This window comes from Mobula birostris, chromosome 12 (genome assembly GCF_030028105.1).
Source record: "Mobula birostris isolate sMobBir1 chromosome 12, sMobBir1.hap1, whole genome shotgun sequence".
NCBI classification, from domain to species: domain Eukaryota; kingdom Metazoa; phylum Chordata; class Chondrichthyes; order Myliobatiformes; family Myliobatidae; genus Mobula; species Mobula birostris.
Window position 1 is genome coordinate 95327274 of NC_092381.1, and position 13865 is coordinate 95341138.

The window sequence follows — 13865 nt, forward strand, 5'->3', positions numbered from 1 at the left end:
AGTACATCCTTATACCATCAGGGACGCAACCTTTAAATTGTTCAATCAATATCAACTCTTTCAAGTTGTCAATATCTTCACTTGCCCCTTTCGAGGTACACCAGCGATCAAAGTACATCTGCATCTCATGGGCAAACTCTAAATCCTCAAATTTCGGAACCTTTGCCTGTATGCCTCCGGGACCAACTCGTAAACTTTAAGTACAGCACCTTTCACTACATTATAATCATTTGCGTCTGCTACAGACAATGTCGAATACACTCGTTGGGCCTTCCCCCTAATCACACTTTGTAACAGAAGAGCCCACTGATCTCTCGGCCAGTTGCCACTTATGGCCACTTTTTCAAAATGTAAGAAATACCTATCGACTTCTGTTTCCTCAAATGGAGGTACCAACTTAATTTCTTTCTTTCTTTCTTTTTAAATCCTTTTATTAATTTTTCAAAATTATAAACTCAATAACAAAGTTAGTACAAAGAGATTGGAATAATGTTCAACAGCATATATAAAATGAATTTTAAGTAACATAGATATAAAAGACTTCCAAACTCATAATGAAATTAATCATTAAAAAAGAAATAAAAAGAAAAAAAATATATAAACAAAAAAAAAACCCAAAAGAAAAAAAGAACAAAAAACCCCCAAAAAAAGCAAAACAGGGCTAGACCAACAGCTTGTATCAGACACGTTCAATAATGTCATTAACTCCGCTCCCCCCATCATATAATTTAAGTTTAGAAAAAAGATTCAGAAAGGTCAGATTACATCATATGAAAATGTTGCATAAAAGGTTTCCAAGTTTCTTCAAATTCAATCGAAGGGTCAAAAATATCACTCCTAATTTTTTCTAAATTTAAACTTAATACGGTTTGAGAAAACCATTGGAATGTAGTTGGAGGATTAGCTTCCTTCCAGTTCAACAAAATAGATCTTCTCGCCATTAAAGTAACAAAAGCTATCATTTGACAGGCTGAAGAAGACAAAGATCTATGTTCTACCATTGACAATCCAAAGTTTGCCGTAATAGGATGGGGTTTTAAATCGAAGTGTGGAACTGTTGAAATAATATCAAAAATGACTTTCCAATATTTTTCCAAAAGAGGACAGGACTAAAACATATGAATTAAAGAAGCCACTTCAGAGTGACATCTATTACAAGTAGGTTTTATATGGGAATAAAAACGAGCTAGTTTATCTTTGGACATATGAGCTCTGTGTACTACTTTAAATTGTATTAATGCATGTTTAGCACATATAGAAGAAGTACTAACTAATTGAAATTTTTTTTCCCATTTCTCTATAGGTAGAGAAAGTTGAAGTTCCCTTTCCCATTCATTTTTGGTTTTATCAGATATATCTGGCTGTAATTTCATAATTATATCATAAATTATTGCTATTAATCCCTTCTGCAAAGGATTAAAACCTAAAATTTTATCAAAAATGCCAGAAGGATTTGAAGTCGGAAAGGTAGGCAACGTAGTATTTTAAAAATTTCTTATTTGTAGGTATCTAAAAAAATCAGATCTAGGCAAATCAAATTTCTCAGATAACTGCTCAAAAGACATAAAGCAGTTACCCAGAAATAGATCACGAAAACATATTATACCTTTCGTTTTCCATATCAAAAAGGCTTGGTCCATTACCAACGGTTGGAAAAAGAAATTAGATATGATAGGGCTTGATAACATAAATTCATTCAGGCCAAAAAATTTACGAAATTGAAACCATATTCACAATGTATGTTTAACTATAGGGTTGAAAATTTGTTTATTCAATTTTGATAGTGCAAAAGGCAGTGAAGTTCCTAAAATGGAAGCTAAAGAAACCCCTTGTACAGAATAGCCTTCAAGGTTTACCCAATATGGGCTTGGAGTTGTATTCCAATCTTGTGTCCAAAATATTAAATATTGGATATTAATTGCCTAGTAGTAAAATCTTAGGATAGGTAATGCCAAACCACCCTCTTTCTTAGGTTTTTGTAAGTATTTTTTACTTAATCTGGGATTTCTATTTTGCCATATATATAAGAGGAAATTTTAGAATCAATAGTATCAAAAAAAGATTTAGGAATAAAAATTGGTATCGCTTGAAATAAATATAAAAATTTGGGTAAAATAATCATTTTAATAGCATTAATACGGCCAATCAGTGATAGAGACAAAGGGGACCATTTAGTAATCAGTTGTTTAACCTGATTAATTAATGGTAAAAGGTTGAAATTGAATAGATCCTTATGTCTCTTAGTAATTTTAACTCCCAAATAAGTAAAATCTCAGTAATCACTCTAAATGGAGAGTTTCTATAAATGGGAACCTGCATATTTAATGGAAAGAGTTCACTCTTACCTAGGTTCAATTTATAACCAGAAAAACTACTAAACTGAGCAAGCAAAGTTAATACTGCCGGAATAGATATTCCTGGGTTAGAAATATATAATAGTAGATCATCTGCATATAGTGATAATTTATGAGTCTCATTTCCACAGGTAATGCGAAATATATTAGGAGAGTCACAAATGGCAATAGCTAGCAGTTCCAAGGCAATATCAAATAGTAGTGGACTAAGAGGGCAACCCTGCCTACTACCACGGAATGAATGAAAAAAAGGGGATCTTTGATTGTTAGTAAATACCGAGGCCAAAGGGGTAAAATATATCAGTTTAATCCAGGAAATGAATATCGAACTAAAATTAAATTTCTCAAGGGTATTGAATAAATATATCCATTCAACTCTATCAAAAGCTTTCTCAGCATCCAATGAAATAACACATTCTGGAATTTTGGGTGGAGGCATATAAACAATATTCATTAATCTCCTAATATTAAAAAAAAGAGTAATGGTTTTAATAAATCCAGTTTGAGCAGCAGAAATAATTTGGGGTAATACATTCTCCAATCTCGTTGCCAATATTTTAGAAAAAATCTCAGAATCGACGTTCAACAGAGATATAGGCCTATAAGATGTACATTCAGTAGGATCCTTATCTTTTTTAAGAATTAAGGAAATAGAAGCTCGATAAAAAGATTGTGGTAATTTTCCTATTGACACTGCATCCCTAAAAACACTACATAGCCAAGGAGTTAGTGTAGTTGAGAAAAATTTTAAAAAATTCTGCTGTAAATCCATCTGAGCCAGGTGCTTTACCTGAGTTCATTGAAAAAATAGCATTCTTTATTTCCTCTACTGTAATAGGTACATCTAGTTTTGAACGTTCATTAGATGATAATTTTGGAATATTCAGTTTCTTAAAAAATTCATACATTATAGTGGAGTCATCAGGAACTTAATTTCTTGGCTAATTAATTAAACGGTACAACCAGCTCCCTACTACGGCTTGGCACTGGAACCCCTTGCCACACCAACTCCAACTCAAACTGTCTCTGTCTTTCTGCCGCTTCTCTCTGTTTTTCTGCCTCTGCGGCCTCAAGCCATTTCAGTTGCAACTCATGCTCCATCTTTACCTTTGCCAACTGAAGATGAAACTCAGCCTCAGTAGGTTTACCTTCTGCGAACATTTTCAACACAACCTCAGTAAATTTTTTCGTCGAAACATAATATTCAACTATTTTTCTTTGAGTTTCTCTCTTAGTCATACCCTTCTTTACCGTTGTAAGCTTTAATTCCTTACCAATGTCCTGCGACTCATACTTTATAGCTTTTGTCAAGGACATGGGGTTTGGCGATTCCAGAAATTCCGCAACATCCATTTCTGCTGTTTTTCCAGACAACCAAATCAAAAGGGATTTTCCCCAATCAATTCAAACAGGCCCCCCCCCCAACCAATTTGTTCATATCCTGGACGAGCCCCCAATTTTGTCACGTACCCCGTGACAGGTTAAAGAACCAGCAGAAATGGAAAACACCTTGGAGTCCGGTATTGCTATTAACTAATGGTATTTATTAGTAACTACGCAATACAGTAAAATAAATGCAGATAAATCAAACAGATTAGCAATGATTATATATAAGTAAGTATATCACTAGCTGGCTGGAGTGTTTGCTGACATCTTCAACTGCTCCTTGCTTCAGTCTAAGATCCCCTCATTGTTTAAGAAGGCAACGATAATCCCAGTGCCGAAGAAGAGCAAGATGGCATGCCTGAATGACTACCGACCTGTGGCTCTGGCATCAATTGCTATGAAGTGCTTCAAGCGATTGGTTATGGCACACATCAACCACAGCCTACCAGTCAAACTCAACGCTTTGCAATTCGCCTACCGGAGCAACAGGTCAACGGCAGATGCCATCTCTCTGGCCCTACATTCCTCCCTAGAATACCTGGAGAATAACGATGCATACATAAGGCTCCTTTTCATTGACTACAGCTCTGCCTTTAATACCATCATTCCAAATAAACTGATTCCTAAGCTCTGGAACCTGGACCTTAGCACTCAGATCTGCAGCTGGACCTTCAACTTCCTCACAGACAGGACCCAGGCTGTAAAAATAGCAGACAAGCTTTCCTCTACAATCAATCTGGAGCACCAGTGCCCCACAAGGCTGTGTACTCAGCCTCCTGCTGTACTCACTGTACACCCATGATTATGTAGCCAAGTTTCCATTGAACTCAATATATAAGTTTGCTGATGACACAACAATTGTAGGCCGTATCTCGGGTAATAATGAGTTTGAGTACAGAGAGGAAATTAAGAACCTGGTGGCATGGTACGAAGACAATAACCTATCCCTCAACATCAGCAAGACGAAGGAACTGGTTGTTGACTTCAGAAGGAGTAGCGGACCGCACAACTCAATTTACATCGGTGGTGCACAAGTGGAACAGGTCAAAAGCTTTAAGTTCCTCCGGGTCAATATCACAAATGACCTGACTTGGTCCAACCAAGCACAGTCCACTGCCAAGAAGGCCCACCAGCGCCTTTACTTCCTGAGAAAACTAAAGAAATTTGGCCTGTCCCCTAAAACCCTCACTAATTTTTATAGATGCACCGTAGAAAGCATTCTTCTAGGGTGCATCACAACCTGGTATGTAAGTTGTCCTGTCCAAGACCGGCAGATGCTGCAGAAGATCGTGAATACGGCGCAGCACATCACACAAACCAATCTTCCGTCCTTGGACTCACTTTACACTGCACGCTGTTGGAGCAGTGCTGCCAGGATAATCAAGGACATGACCCACCAAGCCAACACACTTTTCGTCCCTCTTCCCTCCGGGAGAAGGCTCAGGAGCTTGAAGACTCATACGGCCAGATTTGGGAACAGCTTCTTTCCAACTGTGATAAGACTGCTGAACGGATCCTCACCCGGATCTGGGCCGTACCCTCCAAATATCCAGACCTGCCTCTCAGTTTTTTTTGCACTACCTTACTTTCCATTTTTCTATTTTCTATTTATGATTTATAAATTAAATTTTTAATATTTACTATCGATTTGTAATTCAGGGAGCGGGAAGCGCAGAATCAAATATCGCTGTGTTCTAGTATCAATTGTTTAGCGACAATAAAGTATAAGGTATAAAGTATATCAGTAAGTGTGGAAATATATGAAAACCAATCTTCTTCAAGTCTAGGAGTAAATAGATACAGTCTTACAATGATGAGTAAAGTTCAGTTCAGTTCGTGGTATTGAGTTGAATAGTGATGGAGAGAGAGAGAGAGAGAGAGAGAGGGAGAAATTTGAGTCTTCAGGTGAGCTGATGACATCGATCTTCCCGTTGTCCTTCAAAATCCTTTAAAAGTCACCGACTGTGACCACAACAAAGGGGACCATTCTTCTGTTGTGGAGCCATCAACCCAGGCGAGGGTTGGACACATGAATAACTCCCCACCGGTCACGCCCTGTTCACACTGCAAGAGCCACTGATAGATCCGCCTGATCAATCCTCCAAAACCCACTTTTTCTGTGGGCACAACAAAGCTCATTCAGTGTCCAAAATCATGTGTCTCTGGTCTATCATCTGACCTACTATATATCTCACTGTACTGAGTACCGACTGTCTCTCAAATAACTCCTCCCTTCTCTGTCTGTGTAAGAACGTACAAGCAGGCAATGTCATTGGAGAAAGTATAAATACAATGAGCAGTCTTCGTCTCTCTCTCTCTCTCTTCCAAACAAGGTGTTTGTGTTAAATAACTCTCTCTTTCTCTTTTCAAAAGCACAGTTCATAGGGGTAATTGAGCACAGTTTATTAGTAGTAATTCAGGACCCTGTCACACAACAACCCTATTATTTTCACATATTCCTTAATCTAATTACAGATCTGTTCCCCAATGTCCTGGTAGCTATTGGGTGGATCTGAAGTACAATCTCATCAGAGTGATTGATTCTTTCCTATTCCTGAGTTTTACCCAAATACACTCAGTGCCTGAACCGCCCATTATGTCTCCCCTAAGTGTAGTTGTGATATTGTCCCAGGATAGTAGTGTGACTCTTCCACGCCCCCCCCCCCACCATTTTACCTCCTTCTCTATCTTTTCTATACCCAAGGGATACAATATACATGTATTTCAAAAAGCAGTAGTTGATTGGCAATAGTCAAAATCATCAAATGTATGGAATGAAGGCAGTCCATTATCTATTCTAGGTGTCTGTGATGATTTTGTTCATATATAGACAAAAGAACAGGGCAGCATACACTCGAAGAGTTCCTCCATCGATAAATATTAGGACCTAAAACACAGTTTTATAGTACTGTAGTAGTATTGATAATCCAATTTGTTCCATATTTCATTTAAATACATAATTAATTACTTAGTTAAACAGCAGCTTGTCTTTAGCCTATACCTTTTCAAGTACTTCCATGAAACCGGCTAATTGGGGCAGCTGCTTAATTGGGCCAAAATGTACTGGTACCATTGTGTCTGAATTAACGGGAATCCATTGCATATGCCAGAAGTAGTTGTTGAGGCAGGTACAATAACAACATTTTAAAGCCATTTGGATAGATACATGGATGGGAAAGGGGGATATAGTTAAACATGGGGAAAATAGGCCTAGCTAGATGGGCACTTTGATCAGTGTGGCATTACTTTTTCTCTAAAGTTCATGCTTATATTCCTGTTTTGGTTCATAATTATATAGATTTAGGCTATACAGTCCATCAAGACGACTCTGCCATTAAAAATGTGTGGTTGATTTTGCATCTGGATTTCAATCGTTGCAATTATGTAGGGCCTTGATGAGACCAGACTTAGAGTACTGTGTCACTTTACAGATTTGGTCATCTTACCAGAGAAAGGGAATACTTGGAATGATGGATTCAACAATGACTTATCAGACTGGTTCCAGGGATGGCAGGGTTGTCATGTGAGGAAAGCTTCAGTAAACTGGGCAGGACGGAGCTTAAGAATGAAATTAGGGGAGCCAGAAAGGGCCATGAGAAGGCCTTGGTGAGCAGGATTAAGGAAAACCCCCCAAGGCATTCTGCAAGTATGTGAAGAGCAAGAGGATAAGACGTGAGAGAATAAGACCAATCAAGTGTGACAGTGGAAAAGTGTGTATGGAACCAGAGGAGTTAGCAGAGGTACTTAATGAATACTTTGCTTCAGTATTCACTACGGAAAAGGACCTTGGCGATTGTAGAGATGACTTACAGCATACTGAAAAGCTTGAGCATATAGACATTAAGAAAGAGAATATGCTGGAGCTTTTACAAAACATCAAGTTGGATAAGTCACCGGGAACAGACGAGATATACCCCAGGCTACTATGGGAGGCAAGGGAGCAGATTGCTGATCCGCTGGCAATGACCTTTGCAACATCAAAGGGGAAGGGAGAGGTTCTGAAGGATTGGAGGGTTGCAGATGTTGTTTCCTTATTCAAGAAAAGGAGCAAAGATAGCCCAGGAAATTATAGACCAGTGAGTCTTACTTCAGTGGTTGATAAGTTGATGGAGAAGCTCCTGAGAGGCAGAATTTATGAACATTTGGAGAGGCATAATATGATTAAGAATCACCAGCATGGCTTTGGCAAAGGCAGGTCATGCCTTACGAGTCTTACTGAATTTTTTGAGGATGTGACTAAACACAATAATGAAGGTAGAGTAGTAGATGTAGTGTATATGGATTTCAGCAAGGCATTTGACAAGGTACCCAATATAAGAAAGTAAGGAGGCATGAGATCCAAGGGGACCTTGCTTTGTGGATCCAGAATTGGCTTGCTCACAGAAGGCAAGGAGTGGTTGTAGACTGGTCATATTCTGCATGCAGGTCGGTGACCAGTGGTGTGCCTCAGGGATCTGTTCTGGGACCCCTTCTCTTTATGATTTTTATAGATGACCTGGATGAGGAAGTGGAGGGATGGGTTAGTAAATTTGCTGATGACACAAAGGTTGGGGGTGATGTGGATAGTGTGGAGAGCTGTCAGAGGTTACAGCGGGATATTGATAGGATGCAAAACTGTGTTGAGAAGTGGCAGATGGAGATCAACCCAGATAAATGTGAGGTGGTTCATTTTGGTAGGTCAAATATGATGGCAGAATATAGTATTAATGGTAGTGTGGAAGATCAGAGGGATCTTGGGGTCCAAGTCTGTAGGACACTCAAAAATGCTGCGCAGGTTAACTGTGTGGTTAAGAAGGCATACGGCGCATTGGCCTTCATCAACCATGGGATTGAGTTTAAGAGCCGAGAGGTAATATTACAGCTTTATAGGACCCTGGTTAAACCCCACTTGGAATACTGTGCTCAGTTCTGGTCACCTCACTACAGGAAGGTTGTGGAAATCATAGAAAGGGTGCAGAGAAGATTTATATGAGAATAGTTTGAGTAAACCTGGCCTTTTGTCCTTGGAGCAACAGAGGATGACAGGTGACCTGATAGAAGTGTATAAGATGATGAGAGGTATTGATCGGGTGGATAGGCAGAGACTTTTTCTCAGGGCTGAAATTACTAAGACAAGAGGGCACAGTTTTAAGGTGCTTGGAAGTAGGTACAAAGGAGATGTCAGGGGCAAGTTTTTTACGCAGAGGGTGGTGAGTGCGTGGAGTGAGCTGCCAGCAATGTTGGTGGAGGCGGATACGATATGGTCTTTTAAGAAGCTACTGGGTAGGTACATGGAGCTTAGAAAAATAGAGGGCTATGGGTAACCCTAGGTAATTTCTAAAATAAGTACATGTTTAGCACAGCATTGTGGGCCAAAGGGCCTGTATTGTGCTGTAGGTTTTCTATATTTCTAAACAAGAGGAAATCTGCAGATGCTGGAAATCCAAGCAACTCACACAAAAAGCTAGAGGATCTCAGGAGATCAGAAAGGATTTATGGAAAAGAGCAGAGTCGACACTTTGGGCCGAGACCCTTCAGCAGGACTGGAGAATGGACACAGTGTCTGAAAGCTCCATTTTTTGAAATGAATTGACTTTACTTCTTACATCCTTCACATACATGAAGAGTAAAAATCTCTACGTTACGTCTCCACCTAAATGTGCAATTTATAGTAATTTATAATTAATTGTATGTACAACAGGACAATCAATATAACATAGAAATACAATTGTATCAACATGAATTAAGCAGTCTGATGACCTTATGGAAGACGCTGTCCTGGAGCTTGTTGGTCCTGGCTTTTAGGCTGCGGTACCGCTTCCCGGATGGTAGCAGCTGGAACAGTTTGTGGTTGGGGTGACTTAGGACCCCAATGATCTTTCAGGCCCTTTTTACACACCTGTTTTTGTAGATATCCTGGATAGTGGGAAGTTCACATCTACAGATGCGCAGGGCTGTCCACCTCACTCTCTGCAGAGTCCTGCTATTGAGGGAAGTACAGTTCCCATACCACACAGTGATGCAGTCAGTCAGGATGCTCTCAATTGTGCCCCTGTAGAAAGTTCTTAGTATTTGGAGGCCCATACCAAACCTCCTCAACCGTCTGAGGTGAAAGACGCACTGTTGCACCATTTTCACCAAACAGCTGGTATGTACATACCATGTGAGGTCCTTGGTGATGTGGATGCTGAGGAACTTAAAGCTGTTCACTTTCTCAACCCCAGATCATTGATGTCAATAGGGATCAGCCTGTATCCATTCCTCCTGTAGTCCACAACCAGCTTCTTTGTTTTTGCAACACTGAGGGAGAGGTTGTTTTCTTGACACCACTGTGTTGAATGCTGAACTGTAGTCCAAGAACAGCATTCTCACATAAGCATCCTTCTTCTCCAGGTACGTAAGGACGGTGTGTAGAGCTGTGGCTATTGCATCATATGTCGATTGGTTATGTCAGTATGCGAATTGTAGGGGGTCCAGTGTGGATGGTAGCAGGCTGCAGTGTGGTCCTTGACCAGCCTCTCAAAGCATTTGCTTATTATTGAGGAGAGTGCAACAGGACACAGGTCATTCAGACATGTTACCCTTGTCTTTTTAGGTACAGGAACAACGGTGGATGTTTTGAAGCAGGAGGGCACTTGGCACTGGGAGAGAGATTTTTCTGTAGTCCTGCTGAAGGGTCTCAGCCTGCAATATTGACTGTACTCTTTTCTCTAGATACTGCCTGGCCTGCTGAGTTCCTCCAGCATTTTGTGTGTTGCTCAGTAAACTGGGGTCCTGTTCTTCAGAATTCATATACAGTATCATTGAAGTATTCACCTTTTAAAACACTTTACATGAGAATGTTCCCCATAAATAAGAAGTCTTGGATCAGAGGCATAGCATAGAATAAGAGATAGGATGTTTAGGATTGAAATGAGGAGAAACTTATTCACCCTGAAGGTGGCGGATCTTTAGTTTCCCATCTTGGAAGGTTGCGAGGGTCAGTCAGTGAAACTCCGCCAGCTGCCAAAACAATCACTCCAAGGAAACTTCTTCATTAGCCTCCTTGATAAAATTAGGAAGTACTAGGAGCAGAAGTAGACCCTTCGGCCCTTCAATTCTAACTTTCTTCAAAATATTCATACCTGATTTGCCTCCGTCTCATCACTTCTTCTGTACCAATTCCCCTTAGTCCTTAATTCCATGATATTTCATCGTATATTTGTCCCTCTTTACAAATCCTGTGATCCCCCGGGATAGACTAGAGTATTGATGGAGGTAACCCTATCTGGTAACACCCTCCGTTAACAATTCCCTCCGCACTAGGCTGATTTCTTTGCCTGGCTCCACCACACACTCCGGGAAGTGCTTTGGGAACTGCACCCGCACTACGGGAGTTATGTAATTTCAACGCGGCTCTTGTTCCGGCTGGACCCCAGGGGACATTAACGGTTGAAGTAGCCTTGTCCCCGTCCGCCTGTCAGTGAAGCGAGGCCGCTGGGGTAAGTAGGCGGCGACCATTGAAGGCGTCCCGGCCGGCTGGCGGAGCTGGCAAGGCGGAAGTGTCGCATTTTTGTTGTCCGCCGATCCCAAGGCAGAGCCGAACGTTGCTACCGGTCCGGAGCTCGAGCCCGAGGTAGGCAAACAGAGGGCGCGTGGCGGGGGAACCGCGAGCGTGAGCCGCGAGTGAACGAGTGGAAGCCGGGGAGGACAGGACCAGGACCAGGCCCCGGCCCCGCTGGAAAACCGAGGTGATGACCTCATGCTCGCGTTTGGAGATGGGGTGGCTGCAGGGCCCCGGCACTGTGGGGATGTCAGGTGGTGGTGGTGTCTGCGTATTTTATGTTTCTTTGGACTATCTGGCCCCTTCAGCTCTCACCTCCTCCCAATCTCCCCACCCTGAGTCGCCTCTATCCCTCCAATCAGTCTCCCCCACCCCTCCCAATACCTTTCACACGCCCTTTCCGGTTTGGTGATACTCCCCTCGATCTACTTGATTTCTGTTGATGCCATTCTTGCTCCTGGGTAAGGTTTATGAGTTCAAGACCTCCTCCTGCCTTTGAGTCTCAAAGAAAATCTCGCTAGGATGTCACTCGAGTGCGTGGAGATAAAGGATAGCCGTATGTGTGTCCCGAATCAGTTCCAGGATGGACTGGAGATGCTAGAAAACAAGAGGTTGTGAAGAGATTTGGCAGAGGTGTGCAGTACAAGATTATGACGAGTTTGCATAGAATGAATAGAGAGAAACTGCCATCAGTGGATGTCTCGAGGATTCCGATACGACGATAAAAGACACAGATGAGGTCACGGGGAAAAACTTCCTAATGCTGTGTGTTATGATTAGAACTTGCTGTTTGCATGTGTGATAAAGACATAATCGGGGTATTCAAAAGGGGCACTGATTGGACGTTAAGTGTAAATATTTTGCAAAACTAAGGAGATATAATGAGTCCTTCCAGCAGGCAGTGTGTTGGAATAATTGGGGGAAAGGTGGGGAGGGGCAGTAAGGGAGTGGAATTAATGGATTGAACAGTTGTCTTCTTGGTTTGTAGCGTTTCTTGGAAAAAGTGCCAGTGGTGTTATTCTGGAGAACAGCGACATTATTATTTTGTCATTGTTACAGTGTTCTGACGAAATTTTATCTCTCATTTCCTTTATAATCAGGCTTAAGGTGATCAAATTGATGATTGTGGGTCTGCTGTGGCCAAATAGGCTGCTGTGATCTGTGTGTTACATCAATTCTAATTACATCTCATCTAAAGTCGTTCATTGCTGCAAAACACTTTGGGTGCTGAGATTGTGAAAGGAGTTATTCAAAAGTATGTTTTTTGGTCTGGATCCCTGGTCCTACTGAATTCCCTAGTTTAGCTTTATCCCCCTTGGCTTTTTAAAAATTCACTACAGTGTTTTGTATCTACATTTGCTAGTGATATTCACTTTATAACAACATTAGATTTTTGCTCTACTCATTTCCATCTGTAAATATCAGATTTTAATTTTTATTTAGATTTCATGGGTTGTGTACTTAAACCCGTTTTGTTTTTAAATATCATTAAGACATGCTAAAGATGCTGTCCTTGCTCTCTCTTATTCTAATCAAAATTTGCCCCTAATTCTTCTTGAAGTTACCACGTTTGATCCATTGTGTAACTTTCTATTATAACTTATTTGCATTTGTGGTCAATTTGTTTCTGAAGCTGCTTAATCAATAGATTTGATATGCCAAATGTACATGAATAAAGTCCAGAGTTTACAAAAAGGACTTTAAGATGGTTGGAATAGATTAATTGTAATTGTATCAAAACCATCGCATTTCAGGTTTTGTTTTCATTTAGATGCACATCTTTTCACAATGTTGAGAAGAAGATCTATACATACCAGGAATGCTAGATGTGTGTTGCAGGTCTTTGTAGTCAAGCTGACTAATATAGCTGAGTGTACACAGTGGCACCAGTTTACATCCACATGGAAAACAATGAGTAATTTTGCTTGAGGCAATTTGCAATTGTTGCATTTATTTTCAGTGCTGTTTCGTCACCATTTTTGGAGTTTAGGACTCAAAAGAATCAATGTTTACAACTTTATTCACCAGATAGGTTTTAAATGTTGACACAATCCATTTCATGCTAGCAACTATTGATTTTGGAATTTCTTTCTTTTCTTCCATCCAGTTAAGTATGACAATCATTAAATTTAGTTACATAGCTCATTGGGTTACTTTTCTATTTGATACATGCCTATGAGTCTATCCTTTGCCGACTGAAGTTTGGTTGCCCTCTACATACATTGTTGAGGATATTATTCTGTATATTTTCTAGTACTGATCCTTATCTGTATGGCTATTGTGCATTTTTAAACAACAGTGGTTTGAAATGCAACTCAATAGTATTTTGGAAAAGTTATTGTGAAAGTCAAATTTACACATTTTTAAAAATACAGGCTTTATAAACGATTTGAGAGAAAAGCTGTTACAGAAAGCAGAGTGTTCTCCAACACAGAAAGGAACCATTTAGTCCTTTGTAGCTGTAGTGACTTTACTTTCAAAGAAGAACTGTTCTTTATATAAAATTTTTGAAAATTTCGGCTTTCAAAAATGTTTTTGTTTCCTCTGTTGGTAAGTAGGATTTACATCTACATTAAAAAATTTGGGTCTCTATAGTTACTTAC

The 13865-nt window shown here is 40.2% G+C and overlaps 1 protein-coding gene and 1 long non-coding RNA gene across 6 annotated transcripts in view; one reads left to right on the forward strand and one right to left on the reverse strand.

Moving 5' to 3' along the window:
* LOC140206128 (uncharacterized) overlaps nt 1-11614 on the reverse strand; it is a 63503-nt gene extending 51889 nt beyond the window's left edge. For all 3 annotated transcript variants that reach the window (XR_011888064.1, XR_011888065.1, XR_011888066.1), the window contains exon 1: nt 9480-11614. This is a non-coding gene — a long non-coding RNA (uncharacterized lncRNA). The remainder of the gene's footprint in view (nt 1-9479) is intronic.
* Nucleotides 11103-13865, forward strand: part of fam20b (FAM20B glycosaminoglycan xylosylkinase) — a 109855-nt gene continuing 107092 nt past the window's right edge. The window contains exon 1 of one of the 3 annotated variants that reach the window (XM_072274326.1): nt 11103-11334. The gene's annotated coding sequence lies outside the window, so the exon portion shown is untranslated. The other 2 variants (XM_072274327.1, XM_072274329.1) reach the window with 2 other exon arrangements.